Source organism: Zonotrichia albicollis, unplaced genomic scaffold (genome assembly GCF_047830755.1).
Source record: "Zonotrichia albicollis isolate bZonAlb1 unplaced genomic scaffold, bZonAlb1.hap1 Scaffold_416, whole genome shotgun sequence".
In the NCBI taxonomy this organism is placed as follows: Eukaryota; Metazoa; Chordata; class Aves; order Passeriformes; family Passerellidae; genus Zonotrichia; species Zonotrichia albicollis.
In genome coordinates, this window is record NW_027428440.1 from 1 (window position 1) to 22,094 (window position 22,094).

Sequence of the window (22,094 nt, forward strand, 5' to 3'; positions counted from 1 at the left end):
TGCCAACTTTTTTTAGCAGATTCCTTAGTGCCAACAAACAGATGGAGACATCCATATGTTTCATAATTTTGGAATTTGAAGGGATTGAGGATCTGAAATTGCAATTTCATGTAAAGTTTGGGATTACTTTGAACTGGCTGTAATATTCTTAGGCTGAGCTGCACCTTACAGAGCTGCCCGGATTGCCGAGGATGATTCCAGCCCTACCATGACGATCCGCGGCTCTAAGCTCCTCGATTTATAGCCCAGCAAAATCAATAAGGCTCTTTGCCTGCCTGAAATCCCTGGAGTCTGCAGAAATGGAGCCTGAGCTGGATCCATGCAGGGTTCAGAGGCTTTGGGGGCCCCTGGGGGGTTTTTTGGTTCCCCCAAAGAGGGGCTGGCGGGAGCCGGCGTTTGGCGCTGGATGCGGTGCCGTAAAACCAAGGACGACAGATCAAAGGTTTGAGCAGGAGGTCAGATAGGTTTTGAAAACTTAATCAGCTTAAATTTGCTTCAGAACTCAGCTGTGTGATGTTCTGTCCCCCCCTAAGAAAATATTTGTCTTAGACACCTGTCCTCAAGTTTGAGAGCCAAGGAGGCGAGAGCGCCGAGCAGTTCACCTGAGGACAGCGTGGTGGGGCTGGGCTGGTTTCTGCAAGAAAAATACAAATCAGGTTTCTCTCCTGAAATGAAATTGCATTTATTTTTTAATTAATATCACTATTATCAAATTATTTCTGAAATTAAATTATTTGAGGGGGGATAAACCCCGTTAAGGGGTATTTTTCCTGAGGTTATAGAAATATTTGCTGGTTTGATTGTGATTTGACCAAGCAGCCTTGTTTTATTCTTAATTCTTGTTTATTCTTATTCTTCTTTATTCTTCTTATTATTTATTCCTTATCCTTGTTTTATTCTTTATTCCTTATTTATATAAGCCAGTTTGGTTTATTCTTTAGCTTTGAGATGTGATAAAAAAAGCAGGGGTAAGGAAAGAGCTGTGTGTCCACACTGCATCGTGGGTGGATTTTCAGTGTAATTCCCACCTTTCCGTGTAATTCCCTAGGAAGGGACGAGCAATGGGGCAAAGGACTGTTGCAGACACAGAACTAGAGCTGAAGCTGTGTCCCCCATGTTACATTGCCTGGGATTTTCTCCTCATTTCCCCCCCTCTGCTCAGAAACAAACTCATCCTGATAAACTCGTTTACGTGTGCTGCCTCCTTCCCCTGCCCCACGCACACGCTCTCATTCTCTCCTTTTTTTTTTCCTTTTTTTTTTTTAACCCGCAGAACCCTTTATGTTTTTCTAATAATTGGCAGCAGAGGTACAATTTCTCCCCTCTTTCAAGCCATGAATAGTTGGCCCGAGATCAAAGGCGGTTTGCTGGCTGCCACAGAAGGGCGTTGGGGCTGGCGCGGGGCCGGCGCTCGGCGATGGGCACGAGGAGGAGGAGGAGGAGGAGGTGCCAGGGTGGCAAAGTGTCTGTGCACGTCCCGTGTGCGAGCTAACGGGGCTCTCCCCTGTGTGTGTTCCAGGCCAACAGGCGGCTGAAGCAGGCGGAGGAGGAGTTCACCCTCAAACTGGCCAGGTCCACGCAGGTAGGTGGCTGGGAGCTCAGGTGAACCTGTTCCACCTGGGAGCTCGGTGAAAAGTTGGGTTGACAACCAAGAGAAGTCACGTTGAATTGCTGAATCGAACATCCGGTGTGTTCTTGTGGATTTTAACTGGAAAACTGTCGCAGATATCTTTTTATGAAAATCCTTTCTTAGGATTTTTTTCCCTCCTGAGAAGCTGAGAGGCCTCAGAGACAAAATGTAAATAATAATTATCTGTGCTGTGGAATGCAACAGGTGCATCTGTGATTGGCCTCATGTGGATGTTTAGAATTAGTGACCGCTCACGGCAGAGCTGGCTCTCTCTCTGTCTGAGCCACAGACCTTTGTTATCATTCTTTTCTATTCTTAGCTAGTCCTCTGAGATGAAACTTTTCCTTCTATTCTTTAGGATAGTTATAATGTAAAATATATCATAAAACAATAAATCAAGCCTTCTGAACATAGAGTCAACATTTTCATCTCTTCCCTCATCCTGAAAACCCCTGTGACCACTGTCACAAAAAATACAGAACATTAAGCTGGAAAATAGAGGTGGGGTTTTTTGAGTTCTGAATTTTATCTTTTTCATCTCCATCATCATTTCCTGAGGACCTCAGAGGACCAAATCCTCCTTCAGCCTGTGGGAAGGAAGGTGAGGTGCTCCATCACATCTCATAGAATCATTGCACAGCCAGCACTTGCATTTCTGTTAAAGGTGGTGTCAACCAAGGTTTCTTCACCTTTATCATTGATCCCCACCAGTTCTGCATTTCTGCCCAAAACAGCACCTTGAGGAATGTCAGTGTCCTGGAAGCAGAACTGGTTTTGACTTGAGTTTTTGCTCTTCAGAGAACTCAAAAGATGAAATGAGTGTTGAATTTACATATATGCTTAAAAATGGTAAGGCTGGATGATTTTTACATACTTCAGCTTTCAGTTTGACTGACAGGTAGTACTGAAGTGTGAAAAATGATGGAGATGCAACCAGAAGTTAAGCTTTTAATAAGAAAAAAATTGCCACAAGGATTTGTGTGGAGGTGTCATTCTCCTCATTGCTCCCAGCCATAGCAGAGTGTTTGCCTTGCTCTGCAATGTGTGTTTGCAGCCAGCAGTCCAATAATAGCACTTAAAAATCAATAAAAACACTACAAGGAAGGGTTTAGCAGCCTCTAATCTAGACAGAAATGATCAGTGAGACAATTACAAGAAACTGCAAATTTTACTGTTTTACCAACACTTCAAAATATTTAAAACTCTTGATTTCAGCTTTTCATCTCCTTTGAGTCTTATTCTCTGTAACACTTGTCCAAAATTGTGACTCAATTGTGACATTTATTGGCTGTCACTTTTTTCACACTGCTTTATCCGAATCTTTGGTAAATATGTCTTATATTCTATTTCTAAAATCTAACCTGTATTTTTACACATTCATTTGCATACAGAGAGGTTGCAGAGTCTCCATCCTTGGAGATACTTAAAATCTGACTGGGCTGATCCTGAACAACCAGCTCTGGGTGATAATTCCTTAAACTGGTCCATTCCACCCTCACCAATTCCAGGATTCTGTGGTAAATTTGAGAGAATATTCTCTGTCCTAAATACCTTGTCAGTAATTTTAAATTAGTAATTTAGTAATTTTTGAGAGCCTTATTTATAAAGAAGGAAAGACACAATAAAAAAAAAAAAAAAACAACCTCTTCTTTTATCATCTTTCCATCTGAACCTGAAAAGCAGGAAATTATTAAAGCTCAAAAAGTAACATTTAATCCACATCAGTCCTGAAAGAAGAGATCCCTTCCATTGCTACCTCTATTTTACCTTTTGTCATTGTCACCCACATGTGAGTGGAATCAAGGCAGCCTCTCCATGCCATACACAATCCAATATCAACACAAAAATGCTTCTTGGTCCATTTGTTAAGGACAGTTGGAATAATTGAAGCATTTCTGAATTTTTAAGCTAAGGACGAGGGAAATTGCTTTAATTGTTGCACAGGAACATGTAGGTAGTGTAGGGCAAGGTAAAACTTTTTAACCTGTATGTCATAATAAATTTTGTCAGACTGATCAAATTTATTATGTCATATAATATTTATTTACCTGCGGAGCAGTCTCAAGGTTTGGGAACATGTTTTGTATTAAGGTGGCTTTGCTGTAGCTGGGCCATTTCACTGGCAAGAGCTGGGCCCAGCTCCTCAGCATTTTATGGGGCAGACACAACACATCCATCATCTGTCAGGGCTCTTTGGCTCAATAAAACCATTTCACCCTGATGTCTGAATTTCTTTACTTGTGTGGGTTTAAATCAAATCCCCCAAGTTCCTTGGACACGCTTGGCTTTGGGGTTTTTTTTGTAGCTCACTGTTAATAATTGGTGGATTGCAACTTTTCTTGTGGTCGCCTTGCTGACAACATCTGTCCAATCTTTCTCTCTGTGGCCTCTTGGAACATTCACTTTTAACACCCACACAGAGAAGATATTTCAAGAAATTTCCTCTGAAGTTTATACAAAGTAAATAGAAATTTTTTGCTCTGAAAAGTACTGCACAAAGCAGATCTTTCTTCATCAATTTCTGCTGAAATTTCCTTGCTTGGATTTCAGAACTCCTGTGCTAGACCAGGCTCTCAGCCCAGTAAAAGCTTTAAATCTCAGGTTTGTGTTATACTGAGGAGTTGGCTGCTTTGTTTTCTTTTTAAAATGGCAAAATGAGACATACTCAAAATGCTGTCGTTTTGCATGAGGTCAAGTTGTTATCTTAATAATTTACATAATCCATTGCTTTCTTCTGCTTTCTCCTGTGCATTACACACCTGGTAAAACCACATTTCTGCAAATTGTCTGTCTTCTAAACAATTACCTGAACTGCAAACCCAGAGACACTGCTTAATCCTGGCTAAAGAGTTGCACCCTATCCAGATAATCTCTAAACTTTGCCATATTGGTCTCAAAAACCCTTCTTTTTGATGGGTATTATCTTTTGAAATAGGTATTTCTTTTTTAGAAAAGCAATGCAGAAATACAAAGGGAGGTTTTACACATAATCTAGGTTACTTCCTGGGCTTTTCAAGTAGGTAAAGAGAAATAAATTTACTACAGAGTTTTAATTAGGCTTTTTCCCCTTTTCCAGTGATTTCAGTGCCTTCATTTGTAGCACAGTTCTTCTTATACTAGTCCTGGCCTATTATTAGGTTTTTTTAAACTTATTTTTTTCCTAAGTAACCATGTAATGTAATTAACATAGATAAATTTTTCTTTGCCAATGAGGAAGTCTAGCAAAGTCTAAGCACTCTGGTAGTCTCTCCCAGAACTGCCTGTGTGCTGAAGTGCTTTTAGAATTATTCTATAATGTGCTGCTACAGCAGCTTAACCTTGAGCTTGAATATATACATTAAAGTCAGTGACTCTCCCACATGTCTGAGTGCTTTGCTGGGTGATGACATGTCAGTTTAAAATTCTGTAAATATGCCTAAAGGATCAGGGTTAGTTATGACTTTCCCCAGTGATGAAAAAGGTAAAACAAATACAATTCAACAGATGACGAGTGAATCACCTAAAAGGTCTGGATGTGGAGTCAGGTCCTCACTGTGTTGCTCAGCAAAATCTGCTCCTTTCAGCAGCTCAGAAATGTCACTGTCAGGTTGAAATTTCAGCCCAGTGTGTGAATGTGGGTGTTTTTGTTCTCAGCAGTATCAAGGTGTGAAATACCCCCCTGGAAAAGGAGCAGCAGCCCCCCAATGTAAACTCACAGGCATGGAAGACATGGAGCAGGCTCCAGTTTGGAGATCACAGATGTGCCTTGTTCTCATGAGTAAATATTTTGGAATGTCACAGTGGAAAACACTTCCAAATATTTTGTGTCCAGCGCTTCTTGTCATTTCCAGCCTTGCTCTGTTCCTTTTCTCTGCCTGGAGCTCCAAGCCCCGCTCGTGCGCAGCGTGCTAATTTCAAACACCCAGCTCGCACAGCAGAGCTTCCCATTGCCATGTTTATATTAAAAATATGCAAAACCTGTGTATTTTATTGAGGAGAGCTTTAACGTGCTGCTTTCCTTTCAGGAGATAGCTGAGCTGAAGGCCACCATTTCCTTCCTGAGCCAGGAGAGCAGCCAGCAGCAGCTGGCGGTGCAGCAGCGGCTCCAGGAAGCTGCGCAGAAGTTGGAGGATGAGAAGCAGCAGCTGATGACAGATAATGAGAGAGCAATCAAGGTAATGTGGGCACTGCAGGGCTGCTGCTGCTGCCCGGGTGAGGGTAATGCAAAGTTCTGAATGCTGGTTCCTGTTGACACAGAGCTCACCCAAAGCTCTGATGGAGCTGATGACTCAGGCTCCCTCTCCTCTGGTTGATCCCATGCCTGGATTTGGCAAATCTGATCCATCCATGTCAGTCAAATACTTGAATCTTTCCTGTTCTCTTTCTTTTTGGACTGGCCCTGATGTTTTTAGTGTGTTTCCAGCAGCTTTATGCTGTGCTTTCAGGGCTTGAAAGAGAGGAAAGGTGAAAAATAGGAGAGTGTGTGCACAAACCTTCCCAACTTTCATGTTTAAGGCTGCATTGAAGGAAAATTTGTCCTTAACTTCCACTGCAAAATACAAGCAAAGTCTGTGCTGAATGTTAAATGAATGAAGTGTTTGTTGTCTGTACTTTTATACATATTTTATTATATTTTTTCACACATGTTTTGCTTCAGAATTCCATTCTTTGGCCTTTCTCATTGTTTTAAGGGACTGAATAGCCACGTTGTGTTCTTGCTGCTTTGATACCTTGACTCAAGGTGGCTGCAGAGAATCCCACCTGTAGAAGTGAGCAGAATTGGCTTTTAAACATTTTTTCTTCTCAGAGTAGTAAAGAGCAATGGGAAAATTTTGAAACTGTCACCTGATCTTTTGACACCAAAAACAACTCGTGAGAAGTTGTATAGAATAATAAAATTCCTTTTATTTTCCTTTTTAAAGACATTCAGTCGTACCAAAGTATTACATTATTAAATGTAAAACCTCATGGAAAAATCAGCTCCTACAGTTTACATATTTTTTTTGTGCCTAAAAGATACCATGGAAGTTTTTAAATGTTGGAAATCCCTTGGATTATGGTGCAGTTATTACTGTCCTCTATATTGGAATGACTTGCTTTAGGTTGTCATTACTGTCTCATCATCTGCAGAATGTTTTTCCTTTCTTTCATTGATTTTTAATTATCATTATTTTTTCTTAAGCAAAATGTCTGCCTTTATTTGTGTGCTTGTTGAGGATTTTTTAATTATCATTACTTTTTCTTAAGGAAAATGTCTGCCTTTATTTGTGTGCTTGTTGAGGAAAAAAATTTTCTTTCTGATCACTCTGTGAAAGGTATAACTATAAAAATGTTGGCTCTAATCTGTTATGCAGGTAGAACACCACAGGTAGGTTATTTTATCACCAGGCTCTGCAGAGGGAACCCAGGTAAATCCCATTATTTTCAGGTACAGCTGAATTTTTACCACTCAGGAACATGAATTGTTTGTAGTTCACTTTTCCAGTGGCCACCAAGATCTGCAGAAACCCCCGTGACAGTGGAATCATCTTTCACAGAGTCAGAAATGCACAATAATTCAAGTTATCGTGGTGCCTGCTTGAGTTACATGTTGGAAAAACATGGTTCAGGCTCTCAAGCAGCATTTTTCTTCTGGTGCAAACTCTACTCTTGAATTTCTGGATTCTCTTAATTTAGAGGCAGTGGAATAATTCAGCTGTTGGCAACGCCAGTTTTTGAGCAGTAATGATTATAGGTGGCATGAAACCCTTCTGCGTGTAAATCTATTATAAACTTCATTTTGATGTTATTACTTCACAATGTAATGAAATCCATAAAAACCACAGGGAAATTGTGCACAGGATTTCTGAGCAGTGTCCCAGGGAGTTTTTAGTTTTTAGTACTGGTGCTGGGAGAAAGTTTTAAAAGATTTTGTCAACTTGGAGAAGAAATTGGAGGAGCTGTTTTGCTTGGAGTTCTTGATTTTTGTTTAGTATCATTAATACTGTGCTTTAAAAAAAAAAATCTTCCTTTGAAACCACTGATTTAATGGAAATTTACTGAAATCCAGATACTCAGGCAGAAAATTCCTAGGAAGCTAAAATGCTGTGTGTACTTTTGGAAACAGAAAAAGGTGGTTTTAATATTTGATCACTTTGTATTTTTAAGAACCACACATATTTCTAGGCAAGCATATGCAGAAATACTTTGCTTTTTATTAGCCTGGGGCAAAAAAAAAAAAGGATTTTTGGTGAAAATGTAATCCTGGATGTCCTGGAGATGGGGAACAACATCCAACCTAGGGTAAGCTGAAGACCTTGAGGGATGATTAAAGAAACATTCTACAAACAAAGCAATTCTTAATGTAATGCAAGCCTTTCAGGAGACTCAGTGTAGTAAAATCTACTGAAAATACTATCATTAAAAAGCAGCCTTTGCTAAATATAACATTGATTTAAACTAACATTGAGGAACAGATTGCAATTTCCTCTATTGGTATTGGGTGGCTTCCTGTAAGACCTTCCAATTATTATTTCCTTTCAAAGAGAGAAATACATTTTTACAGAAACCAACTGGCTCTCAGAGAAGTTTTGGATTTAGGCAGTAAAGTGATATCCAGATGTGGATGCCATAATACATGATTTTGATGTTAATTCAAATTCCTGACTCTCTTTGCTAGTAAAAGATTTTTGATTTGTTTGTGTTATTATTGCACAATTGCATCCATCTCCTTCCACTCAGTATTTCTTAAATATTAGTCAAAATATATTTGGATCTTTTAAAACCCAATATATCCGAATATGTAATAGATCTATTGGATATATAATAATGGATCTATTGGATATATATATCAATAGATCAGTGTGATCTATTGGATCAATATATCAGTTGGATATATTGGATATATAATAATCGGTGCAATATAATGGATATATTGGATATATAATAATGGATCTATTAGATATATATCAATATGATCTATTGGATCAATATATCAATTGGATATATTGGATATATAATAATGGATCCAATATAATGGATATATTGGATATATAATAATGGATCTATTGGATATATATCAATAGATCAGTGTGATCTATTGGATCAATATATCAGTTGGATATATTGGATATATAATAATGGGTGCAATATAATGGATATATTGGATATATTGGATATATAATAATGGATCCAATGTAATGGATATATTGGATATATTGGGTATATAATAATGGACCTATTAGATATATACCAATATGATCTATTGGATCAATATATCAGTTGGATATATTGGATATATAATAATGGATCCAATGTAATGGATATATTGGATATATAATAATGGATCTTTTAAGAACCTCCTGTTTCTTTTGACAGCCAAAAAACCCAATTCAAACAAGGCTTTTTGCCTTCAGGTGGCCTCAGTTTGGGGCAGTTTGAGACAAATGCTTGAAGGCCTTGGTGCTCTGTGTTAGGTCTGGCCTAAGGGCAGGTTGGACTTGTCACCACTCGTAAAATCAGGATAAACCTTTGGCTCTCACATTCCCCTCTTGTGGCTCAGGGTGGTAGCAAAAACTCGTTGGACAAAGAGTCTGAGCCAGCTGACTGTGATTGGCCATTAATTAGAAACAACCACATGAGACCAATCACATATCTACTTGTTGCATTCTACAGCAGCAGATAATCATTGTTTGCCTTTTGTTCCTGAGGCCTCTCAGCTTCTCAAGAGAAAAAATCTTAAAGAAAAGATTTGTCATAAAATATCATGGCTACACAAGGACACTGGGCTGGGGCAGGGGGGACAAAGGGCAGAGCTCACCTGGTCACTGAGCTGTGCTCAGCACAGAGATCAGGAGCCCAATTTTTTATTTTTTTATTTTTTTTTATTTTAAATTTTTGACATTATGTTTCTTACATCTTCATAGCGATCCACCCACAGCAGCCTGGAGCTCGATAATTCCAACAGTCAGAGCATTTAACCAAACTCCTCTGCTGCTTTTCTTGTTCTGGGCAGAACAAGAACTCGGTGGCATCATAAAGATACCTTGAGGTTATTTATGAAATCCCAGCCTTGGCTGTTTAGGCTTAGTTGTTCAGTTTTTTATGAAATCCTTTTGGATCCTGGGATTGGAAGTACAAAACATTTCCTGGGATTGGAGCTGCAAAACATGTTCAGAGCATTTTAATGCTGAAGTTGATGGCCAAGCGGGGACTCCACATCAAAAAGTAGATTCTGGAAAGAAATGGATGATGGAGAGCATACAGTGACAAACCCACAACAGAAAAGGGGGAAAATGCTGCTTTTTCTGCCAGATGAACCACAATTGTTGTTTGATTCCTGTTACAGATTCTAGGATTCTGCTAAATCCCTGAATTAACACCAAGATTTCATTAGCAAAGCATGGTTGGAAGATGACACATTTCAACACCTTGTATGTTAGCCAGCTTATGATCAGATTAATTCTGCTAATAAATAAGACTTAAAAGATTTCTAGGAAAGAATGGCCTATAATAATGTTCCCCTTCATGTGAAAACTTTTGAAACAGTTGTTTTTCTTTGTTATGTTTAAAAATGTTGAGAGGAGGGAAAAAAAGTCAAAGTGTTTTATAACCATGGCAGAACAAAGGGAAAAATTTTGGGGTTTAAGTTGTCTGGGCCTTTGTGGGCATTGAGTATTCCTGACATCTATATTTGTTAAATGCTGCTGTATCTTGGAGCCAAAGGATCTTTTCCTCTGGAAAGAACTGAGAGTTTTATCAACACAGTGAATTTCCTCCATGCCACTGTAAAAATTACCAAATTCCTCTATCAAAAACCTATATTTTTAAAAATTTGATGCACAAGCTAATTTTGCTTGTAGTTCTATTTCATCATCAGCCATGTTTATTAGAAAATTCCACTGGTAACTACAAATAATATTCTTTATTAAAAAGAAAAGCACATTAGGTCTCTGGGAACATTGGAGTGACTGCAGCCCTGCTGAGGTATTTTGTTTTTTGTCCTTAAAACAACTTTTGGAACACCAGCTTTGCACTCTGGAGTTGGTAATAAATAAATAATTCTAGTTTATTGGTTTAAAAGTCCCAAGCAAAGGTAAATCTAAGTGGTGTAAATGCCCTTAATTAGTGCTTATTAAGGGAGGAGAGGCATCTGAGAGCACCCAACCTAAGCTGCCCTGATCTGGAGAAGAAGAATTTTTGGTTTTGAAAGGGAGAGAGGGGGCAGAGCCTTGGCTTCACCCAGGGTTTGTGGCAAAGGTGGAAATTAGGGCTGGAATGAGGAGGCTGTGATCCTGTGTGACAGCACAGATGACATTAATTAGGGGAAAAAACCCTGAAAGTTTAGTGTAAACTCTAAATGAACATCTAAAACTTAGGGTGAAGGCATAGATTGTGTGAAGGACTTTTTGGAAGGGAGTTTTCACTTCCCTTATTCCCCAGGATACACTGAGGGGGCAGAATTAACTGCTACAACAACTACTAGCTCAGGATAAAGTGTGTCACCAGACCCACATCATGGATAACATTTTAAAGTTATTTTGTTGTATTTTCTGTTTTAACTTGGATGAAGGGGGTTTCTTTGGTTGTTTGGTTTTTGGGGGTTTTTGTTGTTTTGGTTTGGATGAAGGGGGTTTCTTTGGTTGTTTGGTTTTTTTTGTTTTTTTTTTTGTTGTTGTTGTAGTTTTGGTTTGGATGAGGGGGATTTTTGGTTGTTTGGTTTTGGGGTTTTTTGCTGTTTTGGATGAAGGCGGTTTTATTGGTTGTTTGGGTTTTTTAGGTCTTTTGGTTTGGGTGGAAGGGGTTTTTTTGGTTGTTTGGTTTTTTTTGTTGTTTGGGTTTATTTTTTGTTGTTTGGGTTTTTTTTGTTGCTGGGTTTTTTTGGTTTTTTCTGGTTTTGTTTTGTTTTATTGTTGGGTTGGAGTTGTTGGTTTTTTGGAGTTTTTGGGGTTTATTTTGGGTTTTTTTTTGTTTTTTTTGTTTCTTTTTTTAGCCAGCATTGCCTGTAGAAAGGAGGTCAGCATTTCAGTGTTGGCTCTGGCTCCTGCCTTGTGGGACACGTGGTGAGAACGTCCCACTGCTGATGGTGGCAGGCACTGTCACTCACCTGCAGGTGTCACATCCTAATCCCTCTAATTGCCTTTGTGCCCAAACATTACCATGCTCAACCATTTGGCACGGTGAAAGAAAGACTTGCAAGGTCCATCTTGATGTTAAATACATAAAATGCTTTTTTCATGGATCTTTATTTCTTTGTCACTGACTCTAGCCTGTAATAACACTCATAACTCTGCAGTGTCTTTTATTAGCAGGGAATTACAAGGCACCAGCACTGGTGCTTTAGCATTGGAAAGCAGACCTTAAAATTTACCAGGCAAATGATTTTATCTTGCTCATAACTTCCTATATTCTGTTTGATCAGCAGAGGAAGTCACATCTTCCCAAAGAATGGGTAAATTAAATCTGCAGGTCTTTCATGGCTTTGCTTTCTCTGTTTCATGGGGCCCAAACCCTGAGGCACCTGTTTCTCGCAGCCTTTGCTGATGTAAATTGTAGTTTCACCCAAATTCTGTCTGTTAGAGGTTTAGCCCTGAGGTTTTCAGCTCTGTCTCTTGATTCCATTACCTGGTTATCTTTAAAAGCCTGTATTGACACATTCCTTATAAATGATAATTAAAACGGGCTGACTTTCCTGTTAAGTTTAGATAGTTATTGATCACAACTGAAATTCTGCTTTTAAAACCTCTTCCTTCCAAAACCATCTCTCTTTTTCTGCTGCCACAGAAATTATTTCATTGTCTGAAGCATAGTACCTTCTCTTCAAAATTACAGGGTTTCAGATGTTTGGCCAGCCAGGCAATCCGAGTGGCTGAGCATCTGTAAGTACTTTATAATATCTTTGACATGCTTTGTGAGGCAAAGAATTGAGTCATCTTTTTTTTTCCTGCAGCAAACTTTGCACTCTGGCATTTTTCTTGACTTTTCATGTCTCAACACATTGAAGAACTTACCATGGCCAACAGCAAAATCAGACTTACAAGTTTTATAAAAGACTAGAGCTGGTGTCTGCCTTTCCCTCTGAACTGCAGTCCAGATTTATCTGACAGGTTTAAAAGTTGGTATTTTTACTTTTTCCTACATTATCATTGTTGTCCTCAACGTTTTATTTTCCCTCCAGAAGGCATTTTGCTGCATGAAGTCCTTTTTTATTCCTTTTTAGCCCCAGAAGGGATGCCGCTTGTCTCCAGATTATAGAGTTAAAGATTCTATAAATTCAGAATAAAATATAAAATCATATACAGCTAAACTGTCTTGCTTTTAATAATGTGGACTAGACTAATTTTGCACTGGAAAAATAGGGAAAAAAAATCAAAACCAGCCATAAAATTCACTGCTTTTAATTGAAGGGATGCCACCTGTCTCCAGATTATGGAGTTTAAGGTCCCATAAATGCAGAATAAAATATAAAGTCATATACAGCTAAACTGTCTAATGTGGACTAATTTTGCCCTGGAAAAACAGGGAAAAAATTCAAACCCAGCCATAAAATTCACTGCTTTTAATTGACAAAACAGGAGTAATAACACTGAGAGGGGTCCTGGGTAATTAAAAAGGTGCAGACAAAACATTCTTATTAGTAAGTGTTAAGTAATACTGATATAAGCCCACACAGTTTGTAGAGAAGGACAGACGAGGTTTAGAATGTGTTATGAGAAAATGGAAATCAGCTTTTTTCAGGCTGCTGTGATGCTCAGAGTTTACTGCTGCATTTCAAAGGCGTTTTTCTCTCCAAAGAGCAGAAAGACTTTTCTGTGGAGGAGAAAGTGGTGCTTAAAAAAGACAGAGCTGGGGAGATACCCAGGAGTTAGGAGGCAGAATGCCCAGGAGGAAGAGCCTGTGCTCCAAGGTCTGGGACTTTACTGGAGAGAGGGGGAGGAAAACAAATTATAAAGATAAAAACAAGCGTCTAATGCCGTCCAAAGCCGGGGCATCTGTAACGCAGTCTGTGCACAGGGCTGTGCGGGCTTTCCAAGGGCTGTGCTTTGTTCCAGTTCCAGTGAGTTCCTGGAACGCAGCCTCCTTCCCTGCTCCTGGAGCAGCCCTGGCTGCAGGGCTCCTCCAGCCGTGGAGGTGGAACAGAATCTGTGTGAGCCGCGGCTTCCACCAGCAAAGGGTGCTGGGCAGAGCAGAGCCTGCAAAGCCGGCCTTGCACGGGCCACAGACACCTCCAGCTCCGCTCTCAGGGCTTCCAAAGCCTGGCACAGCCAGGGGAGTCGCAGGGTTTGGCCAGCAGGGCTTTGGGGATGTGGACCTGTGTCCGTTTTATCTCGGCTGTTTGAGGGGCCTGGGAGGCCCGGGGGTGGCCTTGGGGCAGCCCACGTGTCGAAGGGCGAGAAGAGGCTTCAGTTCTTCTTTCTGGTTTTATGTTTATTAATTGTTTATCTAAAAGATGTTCTTTCAGCCTAACAAAGATCCGCTCAGCAGTCAGCCATGGGCACACTGTCTCTGCCCTCCGGGGCAGCCACCTATCTTTATACCCATTGTGACGTGTACAATATTTATCATTTTTCCCCAATACCATCCACTCTCATAACTCGGTGTACTCTCAGCAACAACCAATCCAAAGGTGCCACCGTGGCCAAAGAAGATGGAGGAGAGGAGGAAGAAGAAGGAGGACAGGACACACCCCAATTCCTCCATCTTACTCCTCTAAACCCCCCTGTACATAAATCCTAAACCTTGTGTCTCACTCTCTAATTAACTAATCCCTTCACCATTCTCCCTGTGAAGCCCTCATCCTTGTCGTCTCCTGTGTAGGGTTAAAGTCCAGCTACCAGACACTTCTGGCAACATTCCAGGACTCCCAGGCCCCCCAAGGGTGGTCTCGGGGGCCCTGCATCCCGGGACTCAAATCCTGAGATCCCACAGACCTGCTTTGTTGTCAGCAACTCTTTTCCCTGAGAGATCTCTCTTAGAGCCTGGCTCATCCCAGGGGGAGCTGGAACAGCACCAGGGTGCCCTGGTTGATGCCATTGTGCCTGCACCAATTCCAGCATTTGTGTCCACATCCTTTTTTTTTTTTTTTGTGCAGAGCTGTATGTTGCTTTTGATTTTGTGCTAATCGTGGTGCTGGCTGCTCCAAGGATATCAGCAGGAGAGAGTCACTGAGGATTTCAGCTTTGTGCATTAAAATGCTCCTGCCAAAATGAGTGTTGACTTAAGAAATCTTCAGATTCCACTTAGAATTTTCTGCTGGCTCTCCAGCTTTATATGTAACTGAAACTCAAGAAGATCAAATATCAAGAGTGTTTTTAAAAAAACGACTGGCTAACACTTTTGAATGGCACATCACAGGGAAATAGAAATATCTTTGTTAAACTTCACCATTTTCATAATAGTTGGGCCTTTCTTAAGTGTAACAAGAGAAACCTGGAGAATCTGATACCTGTGCCTGGGAACTATTTACCAATATTTAAAGGCAGGGTAGGAGAAGAATCAAGTGGTCAGTAGCACTCTTAGACTTTTTGAAAGGCATTGCCTTAATTTTCTATCACTGGAATGTTTTTTTCCATCCAAAATGAAAATACCTATTGTTTTGTTAGCATTAAAAGATTACTTACAAAAAGCTACAAAAGGAAAGCAGCCAGAGCTGCCATATTCCTGCCACTTTCTTGCGTCAGCAGAGTGGAGAATAAAAGAACTTTCCAAGTTACAGTGCTGCACTTGAAAAGGGAGAAAAGTCTGCGGTGACTTTTATCTGTGTGTTCAGCAGATCAGATGGCAAACTCAGCCCCAGAGCCGAGCAGGGGAGCAGCTCCTGCCTTTCCCTGGAGCCCCAGTGTGTGAAACAGCACCAGCTACGACATCAAAAGCTCCAAATAAAAGTGTAAAGTTTGGGGTTTTTCAAAACACCTGTCTAATTAGCCCAGCTCGGTGTTTGCCAGCTCTGGCTCTGGCTTTCTCACAGTTGTGTGCTCAGCAGAAGTGGCTTTTTCATCTCAGAGGTTTGGGGAAGAGGTTAAACCTACAAACACTGTCACCAAACCTGACCCGTCGGCTCCTCGGTGCAGACCTATCCCATTTCCTCCCAGCATCAATCACCCCATTGTGCCCAGCCAGCAAAGGTGAGGTGGAGCTGTTTGCCAGCTTTTTCTAGAGGGACGAGATCATGTTAATTGAGTGTTATTATCAGCCAGTCCTTGTGGTTTGACATGGATTCAAAGCGAAGCTGCTCATCCGCTCGGAGAATGCGTAGGCACGGATGGAATAACCTCAGCGAGTTTTCTGATGCCTCCATCCTCGGGGAAATTGGTTTGATTTGCCCTTCAGTGGAAATTTTGTGTACTCTTGGCAGCCAAAATAGCTCTGGAGTCCAGAAGCAGGGGAAAGTCTATTCTGTGTGTTGTGCTCTGCTGCTTTTCCCACTAAAATTTCTACAGTGAATATTTTCTGTGTGTTCACCTCGTTGCCTTCCAGCCCAAGGAACTTGCCTCTGTGTGTTCATACAGCCCATGTGTGTGTAATAAGATGGAAAACTAGATAAAAATACACTTTATTCTTTGAGCCTGTTGCATATGGATATGCATTTCATGTCCTTCCTCCATCCTGCACTGGAGAGGGGGTGCCTTTCCTGGGAGCAGTTCATTGTCGCTGATTCTTGCACCATCAAGTCTTGATTCACTGATGAACAGGATCTGAGGCAGTAAATATTTATTGGTTCACCCTTGAAAATATGAATGAGGAAGACAGAGGGCTTGAGGCTTATGGAGAAGACTGTGAACTCAAGGCTGAAGCTTTTTCTCAAGTGTTTCTGTGCAGGCATCTTTAGTTTTGTATCCTTGGCCTCTTCAGGAAGCCTGACTGATTTATGGGGCAGAGAGAGTTCACCTGTTTTCTTCTTCAGGGGTCTGCGTATGAAATTTATTTTCAGGAAACTGAAATAGGTTGCCTACAGGATAAAATTTAGGACTTTAAATGAATTTCTTGGCAGCATCTCCCTCAAAACTGCCAGATAATAGAGGAATGGAAGAGCAGTAAAGCAGGGATGAGTCAAGCACAACAAAAACCTTACTACTCCGAGTAAGGAGGAGGACACAACTACTTTTTAACTTCTTCTCTTACTAAAACTTTCTCTGCTTATTTTTTGCTTAAGCCTTCACCACATTGAAGTCAATGACTTCAATTAAATCAACATGTTTTAGTAATTATGAAACCAAATTCTTCAGCACTGATGGACCTTCATGTACAAATCTAATTCCTGATACAACTCAGAGAGTGACCTGCAGTGGTGTTGGAACTGCTTCACCAGCCTGGACAACCAACTGTGAGACCCAAATTTGTATTTCCAATGTTGAATTTGTCTCCTGTGTTTGGCACATCCAGAAAATAAATCATCAGTGAAAACCCCAGATTGCCAATTATGAAGAGTTCATTAAGATGTGCTGAAGTTCAAAGCAAAAACACCAGTTCCTCACAGGTCAGGGCAGCTCTTCTAAAGGTTCCTGCTTTGCCTCCAGCAGCAGCTCATCCCCAGAACCTGTTTATTTTTCTGCCAGGGCTGTTGGCAGGTGAATAGAGTCACATCAGATCACCTCACTTGTATTTTATGCTGGAAACCCATGCCCTGGATATGCCATTTTCCTGGCCCAGCGTGGCATGAGATCATGGATTTCAAACCAGGCCACGTTGGCCATAGAAGACAAAACATGCAATGCCCTGTTCACTTCCCTCTTGAGATTTGCCAGGAAGTCCCAGCTCAGTTCTGCCCCGGGGTTTGCTGTCTCTCAGTTCAGATCATCCCAAAGGAACAAAGCCTGGTGTGGGGAGGAAGGAGAGCATCACTCATCATGTCCTGAAAACAGACCAGATCATTTGTAATACAAAAAGGAGTGGATGCAAGTTCTTCTAGAACCACATCAGGGGAAAACAAACCAGCCCCTTTTCTAAGGAAATGATTAGTTAGGACATGGCAGCACTAAAACTCCATGCAGATATCCTGTGGTTTAGGAAAACACATCATTTGTGTCCTTGCCAGGTGGGCAGTGCTGCTGGTCCAGACTCACAGAATTATTAAAGTTGGAAAAAACCTCTGAGATCACTGAGTCCATCCAGGCTCCTGAGAGTCCCTGTCCCAGCAGCACAACATTCTCATTCCAATGGAAGGTGGTGCTATCTCTCTTTTCAGCTAAAACTGTTGAAAATACATTAAACCTGAAGTGATGTAATGTTTTCCTTTCCAAATTTTATGTGAGTGCCCAGGGACTGCCATGAGCTCCCACCTGTGGCACCAGGGACCTCCTTGGCTTTTTCATTCCCTTGCCACCCTGCACCCACCTTTACACAGCAAGATTGTCACAGACATCTTTTATGGAAAATCCTTTCTTTAGGATTTTTCCTCCTGAGAAGCTGAGAGGCCTCAGGAACAAAATGTAAACATTGATTATCTGCTGCTGTGGAATGCAACAGGTGCATCTGTGATTGCTCTCATGTGGTTGTTTCTAATTAATGGCCAATCGCAGTGAGCTGGCTCAGACTCTGTCCAAGACAGAAGCTTTGTTATCATTCTTTTCTATTCTATTCTTAGCCAGCCTTCTGATGAGAACCTTTTCTTCTATTCTTTTAGTATAGTTTTAATGTAATATATATCATAAAATAATAAATCAAGCCTTCTGAAACACGGGGTCAGATCCTCATCTCTTCCCTCATCCTCAGACCCCTGTGAGCACGGTCACACAAGATCTCACCTGGAGGAGACCCAAGAGGGGGATGTGCTCACTCAGGGAGGGATGATGCCCACCAGGAGTGCCCAACCCCTGCACCCTCAGCAGAGCCCCAGGTGCTCTCCCTGCTCTGCTCCCTGCCAGCTTTGTTATGTAAGAAAGGGTAAAAGTACAAACAAGAGCACTGAACATGAAAAGTGAGTTTGTTTGCTCACTGAGAAGCCTGGCAGGGGCAGAATGGAACTGTATCAATAAAAATCCAGGCTGACAAATGTTAGGTACCTGCAGGAACACCTGCAGCACTGAACCAAGCAGCTGGGAGGAGAATGCAGGGTGGGTATTGACACTCTGGCTCCAGAAAACAACTTTATGGGCTGTATTTAAACTCCCCTTGCTTTTGTTTCTACTGTCAATATCATTCACGTCCTTTCCAGTCTTGCAATTGTAATTCAGCAAGGCAGAGCAGCAATTACTGAAGACTATTTAACAATTTGGATATTATCAGTGGATTTTAATTGTGTGCCTGGAAACACCTCTGGCCACAGCCGTGCTCTGGGCTCCAAGGAGGGACTCCTGCCTCGTGTATTGTTTTCTTCCTGCTCCCAGAATAACACATCACTTTTACTCAGTGTTTGTGTCTGTTGATAACCATTGTGTGGAAATGTGTGTTTGCCAATGAAGTTTGGTGTTGCTGAGCACTCATTTGTGTTTCCAGCTCAGCCTTGTGGTGGGTGTGAAGAGCTGATGTCCCTTCTCCATCTCAGCACAGCCCAGGCTCATTTGTGCTTCTTTATCAGATCCCGAACTAGACTGAGCTTTATGAACTTAACCAGTTCTGGAATTCTCAGATCTTTCCCATTGTGCCTTATTCCTTCTTGTTTTTCCTGCAGTTTTTGTCTCAGTTGTGCTAAGGGGAAGGTTTTGGGATGCATGAAGTAACTGCAGTTTAAATGAGAGAAGTTAATGTGGAGCTGCACAAATGAGAAACTCATGGTGCTCAGAACCTGATCTGTTTTCTGTTATTTTTAGTCCTGTTGCATTTTTAAAATGTTGTCTGTATAGAATGTTTGGAACTATTTCCATATATATTTTTAAAAGCTTTTTGTGCCTTTTGGGGGTATCTCAGCTGCCCTGTTGGGACCCTGTGGGTGCCCCTGGGAAGCAAAAGCTGGGGAATATCTTGGGGATGCCTTAAAGTCACAAGAAACTCAGCAGGACCCGTGCTGGGTGGGACTGAGCCCCTCTCTGCCTGTGCATTTTCATTTTCTGCCACAGCAGAAAGATCTTCACACTGAAACAGCAGAGTCCCTGCCCAAAACTGGGCTGAAACGGACGTATCAAAAACCCCACAAAAACAAACAAACAAACAAACAAAGCCCAAAAGCTCTCAATGAAATCAATCTGCTTTGTCACAACTGTGATAAGAGCTCCTGACACCCCACTGAAATTGTATCTGAGGCACAGCAATAACTTTGGTGAGTGTTTCCCCCCTCTTATCCTCTTCCTAGCTTGCCTGTGTATAAATTTCACCTTATTTTTACCTCTACTGTAGAAACTGTTAGCGCCAAAATAATTCAGCATGGGCTTCAGTGTTTAAATAATTGCTTTTAAGGGAAACAAACCCAATAAATTTAAACTAGACAAATTCTGATTTTTTTTTTCTCGATGATTCCAGTTCAGCTGTAAAGAATACAACAGAGTTAAAGAAATACAGTGGTGAGGACTATGCAGGAATTAGAGTAAAATATTTTGTATAAAAAGCTATCAGAAATATTTAAATAGGTCATGGAGCCTGACATTTTTCCTTGCTATGTGTGCATGTGTCTATCAGAAATATCCTGCACCACTTTTGTAGAGCTCTAAAATGAACAAAAAAACTTCTGAAGAAACTGAAATAGTTCTTCCCCATGTCTAATTTGGGGAAAAAAAAAAAAAAAAGAACTTAAAGGATTTTAGAAATGTTTAGAAACATTGGCATTATGACAGCAAGAATCTCTGTCATAACGTCATATGATTAACTAGATCAGAAACATTCTGGGATGTTCTGATCAGTTATGTTAATGCCTCTTTTAAAAAGTATAAAGCTAATGCTCTATAAAATAGATACTTGAAAAACAGTTTTGGTTTTCCTCAGGCTACTGAGATTAGAGTTTCGTAATCTGTTTGACCAGCTGCAGAGGACGTTCTGTTTCATTTTTTTCTTTTTAAGTAAATGAGCTTCATCTCAACATGATTAAAAAGTAAAAAAAGAAGAACCAGCCTTCAAAAATACTCCGTTTTCACTCATACTTTTAAATAGGAGCAACTGCATTGTCACGTCTTGTTGCAAATGTAATTGGGTTGGAGGTCATTAAAGACTTTGAATAAAAGAATTTCCAAGTTTCCAAGTGTGCATCCTCCCCTGTCAAGAATCGCCCCATTTTTGGCTTCCAGACATAATTTTAGCAGATATTATTTGCTGCCCTCACATCTCACATGTGTTGAGTCAAGCTCGCTCTTGTTCAGTTCAAAAAGCAGTGGTTTGCCTTGCAAGTTAATTTTGTTGATTAAGGTTACTTTGAAAGGTAAAAAGGCGTTATTAGATTTCTTTGTGTGCGCCTGTGTGCAAGAAAATGTGTGTTATTTTATGTAATGGGAGAATTGCAGCAATACTGAGCGCTTGATTGCACAAAATAAATAGCTTTTCTTTCATTCCTACTGAGAATCAGATTGGCCTATTGATTAGAAATATTTCATATTTCTGTTTTAAAAGAGCATAACAAAATAAGAGGCTTTGTAAGGCTTGTTAGAAATGTTTATATTTCCAGGTCTGTGTGTATTTCTGAGGAGCAATGCATTTTAAAGAGACATTTGTAGAGCACCAGGGGTCTGCTGGAGCCTCTGGGCTGGCTCCAGGTGTGAAGTATCTGAACACCCACTTAAAGTGGCAGTTTGGTGATAAACCTGGTTGGGAATGAAGATTGCCCCGTTCAGCCAGTGATTGATAAATCTGCTTTATCACACTCAGGCCTTCTGCAGGAAATTCTGCCCCAACCCTGATGGTTGTTTTTTGCAGAAGTGTTGTTAAGAGCACAGCAAGCAGCAGAACCAGGTGTTTTTCTGGTTAATTTGTGTTCACAATAGCAGTTTTGCAGTAGCGCGGTGTTGACACAACGTTTTAGACGTTCTTGCGACAGAGCATCAAAAATTCAAAAAGTTGCCTGAAAATGTTGAAGCTGACATCAGGTCTTCACAGGAAACCTGCTCAGAGAATGGCAGACTCCTCGCTGTTGCCTTTGATTGCAAAGTGTTTAATAAAAAGCAAATTAGGAAATGAAAATTGTCTCGCGGATCAATCAGGCGCAGCGGTTCCGCCTGCTCAGCATTATCTGTCAGACACGAACCTGATGGGGAACGTTGTATTTTGGATAATAGTCTCCAAATCAGACTGAAAGGTTGACTGAAAAAATACCTGATGTATTTTGTGTGTGCTCTGAGGCTGATAACAAACTCTGCAGTTCAAGTTTTAATAACTTGGGGGGAGCTAAGGAACTTCAAAAGCTTCGTGATAAATGTTTTTGACAAAGCGTCAGCTGAACATTAGGCAGAATCTTGGAAAATCCTCTCATAAGTGGTTTAAAATGGAGTTCTGAACTTTTCCTTTATAAGTTTATGCTTAAGATGTCATGGTATCTTTGGGTTTAAAAGATTCATTTTATCTGGTAAATGTGCACCACTGGTGCTTCTGCCTAAACCTGGGCGAGTGCGAGGGGGAGACAGTTGAGGGCTTTTCTCCTTTTGGCAGCCTC

The 22,094-nt window shown here is 40.8% G+C and overlaps 1 long non-coding RNA gene across 1 annotated transcript in view; it reads left to right on the top strand.

Annotated features, from left to right (window-relative positions):
• The first annotated feature begins 1,317 nt into the window (after positions 1-1,317).
• LOC141727956 (uncharacterized) overlaps positions 1,318-22,094 on the top strand; it is a 35,219-nt gene continuing 14,442 nt past the window's right edge. The window contains exons 1-2 of the long non-coding RNA XR_012578724.1: positions 1,318-1,582; positions 5,635-5,784. This is a non-coding gene — a long non-coding RNA (uncharacterized LOC141727956). The remainder of the gene's footprint in view (positions 1,583-5,634; positions 5,785-22,094) is intronic.